Genomic DNA, 3,149 nt, shown 5'->3' on the forward strand with positions numbered 1-3,149 from the left:
GGTTGACAATTAATGACATCAATTTAGGATCACTAAATTGACTAAACATTTTGGCGCCGTTGCCGGGGAAGTGAAATTAAGTAGCCATACTTAGAGAAAAAAAATATAAAAAAAAATTCAAGGAAAGAAGTTAATAACCTATCCAAGTATGCTCTCCTCTTGCACTTTAAAGTGATCTGGAGGATCAGAAAGGAGAAAGTTATTGATTTAGTAGTCTCTTGAGTATGCTCTCTTCTTGCACCTAGAAGTGAACTGGAAGATCAGAAAAAGAACTATTAACTTGACTTGAAGAAAAAATAAAAAAATGACATGCATAGAGCTAGAGATTCTAGAGGACGGTTTTTAGCTAGAGCTCGAAGTTCAATTTTTACAAGTCCATCTGCTTCAAGGGATAGACAAGAGACACCCCCCTTATCTCCAACCGAAACTCCTAGTCCTAGAATTCCTGGAATTCAAGAGCCAAGAGTTGACTCTCCTACACCTTCTATTGAGTTTGAACCAGGAAGAGACTCTTCTCTTTCTCCTACAGGAAGACCAATTGTAATTGAGGAATTGGAATCATCTGAAGAAGAAGGAGAAATCCTTTCTCATTCACCTTTTGTAGAGGAACCAGAAGATTTTGAAATCCCTAGGAGAATCATCATGGCAGAGGAAGAAGGAGGAGGTAGAGGTAGAGGTAGAGGAGGAGAAGGAAATAACAATAACAATAATGGAGGTAGAGGTCCCATAGGAGGAGGAAATAGAAATGGGGATAATTCATTTGGGTTTCCCATTGTTAATGAGGATTCCCGAGCCACTATGAAAAACATATCGCCATCTGTCCTCCCTAACTTCCATGGGTTAAGGACTGAGGACCCTGAAACATTCTTATTTGAGTTTGAAGTGGTGTGTCGAACTTATGACTACCTGGATGACTCTCAGAAACTCAAGTTGTTCCCTTCAACACTGAAGGATCAAGCCTTGAAATGGTTCATGGGGTTACTCACTCAATCCATTAGGACTTGGGATGAGATGAAACAGACATTTTTGGATAGGTATTTAGACTATTGCATGCCTACTAATCACAAGGACGAGGTTTTTAAAATGGTACAAAAAGAAGATGAGAGTCTAGAAGATTTACTTGAAAGGTTTCAATATAACTTGAAAAGAGCAAAAATGAACACCTTGGATGAAGAGACCTTAAAAGCCCTCTTATTAAAGACCATCAGGGATGAATGGATAGACATCCTAAACATGATGGGGAAAGGGGATATTTCTCAACTTTCTCTCAATGACATAGCAGAACTTTGTATCCATCTCTCAAGGGGCAAATCAAAAACTCAAAAAGGGCCTAGAGATCCTTCTCTCCTTAGGGCAAATAAATCTGCAACACGATCAGTGAGTAGGGCTGAAATCGGCAGTATGCTTGATGAGTTTAAAACTGACATCTTAGGGAGTCTTAGTGAACAACTTGATACCCTTAAGATTCACAATAAACAAAAAGCAGAAGCTGAGGCTTTGGCTATCTTTTGCCCGAAATGTAGGAAGAAACATGCTTTAAGGAAATGTCCCTTAGATGCACACGTTGTAGAAACATGTGTAATTTGCTCAGAAACTCATGAGACCAAGGATTGTCCTTCAATCCCTGGCCTCAAAGCAGTCTTTCAAGAGGATCCAGATACACTTGAATCTCTCTATTTTATTGCAAGGAGACCTTGGCAAGGACAACAGAATCAAGGGTTTAACAACTCTATGAATTCTCAATCCCAACCAAGTTGGAATCCTTGGCAACAACCTTGGCCTCAACCTCAAAATGCTTTCCAAGCATGGATGCAAAGCATGCAAAATCCTTATGGGAGATTTGCACAATTCTATCAATATCCTCCATCATTTCAGAATCAGCAAGCTCCCCAACTTCCAAACCAAGGTCAACAACTATCATTGCCATACCCTCAACAACAACAACCTCCTCCACAAAATCAAAATTCTCAAGTAGCACTTCAATCCCAACAGAAATCTAATCAACTTCCCTCTCAGCCATTACCAAATCCAAATAATAGGAACCCTCAAAATGCTTACATGATGGAAGGTCAACCATTCCCTACCTACATGGTTGTTCCTCTTAATGAAGTACAACTTAGATCAGGTAGAATCCTAGATCAACCTTCCACAAGTGTTCAACAACCAAGCATTTCTGAGGAGGAATCTCTCAAAGTCAATAAAGGTTCTGAAGTATCACTTCAAACCCAAAATATCCAAAAAGAAAAAGAAAAAGAATCAATCTCTACAACTCCCCTAGTTGAGCAACCTACACCTACAGCTACACCTCCCTTTCCTGAAAGATTGCAAATTGATAAAGGGGTGGAAAAGCAGATATGGGTGCCTGACTATAACTTCCTAGATGAATTGAAGAATGTATGTATCAAGATCCCCTTGTTACAAGCCATTAAGGAAATTCCCATTCTAGCGAAGACAATAAAGGAGTTGAGTTTGAAGAAAACAGTAAAAAGAACCAGAGATACTAAAAGGATACATCTAGTTGGAAAAATTGCAGACATAATGATGGGTAAGATTACCATGCAAAAGTATGTAGATCCCGGTAGTCCTATTGTCAAAACTCATATTAATGGGGTTGAAATCCCAAATACTCTGATTGACTTAGGGGCCGCGATCAACATCATGAGTAGACAGACCATGGATCAGTTAAAGCTTCCTAACCTTCTCTTTACACCTACTTTGCTGCAGCTTGCAGATAGATCAATCATTAAACCTGATGGTGTATTGGAAGATATTCCAGTCTCTCTAGATTCTTGGGAATATCCTGTTGATTTTATGATTTTAACTCCCAAGAACAATCTAGGAGGACATCCTCTTATTTTAGGAAGACCTTGGCTGGCCACAGTTGATGCTTTCATAAGCTGTAGGTCTGGAGACATGTATATATCAGATGGTAATTCCACCAAGAAGTTCAACTTGTATCCCCCAACAAAAGCTATAACAGAAATAGGAGAAGATGAATGGGTAGAGGATGAAGATACTATACAACCACTTCTAACCATCTCTGAGATCAGTGAGGATAGTCAAATTCTAAATACATTAGAAAATTTTGAAGTATCTTTAGAATATGACTCTGAACATTTTCAGATAGATGCAGACATTGAATATCTCTC

The sequence above is a fragment of the Pinus tabuliformis genome, chromosome 3_1 (assembly GCF_031772625.1).
Source record: "Pinus tabuliformis cultivar Carrire ecotype Pingquan chromosome 3_1, CPIR1, whole genome shotgun sequence".
Lineage (NCBI taxonomy): Eukaryota > Viridiplantae > Streptophyta > Pinopsida > Pinales > Pinaceae > Pinus > Pinus tabuliformis.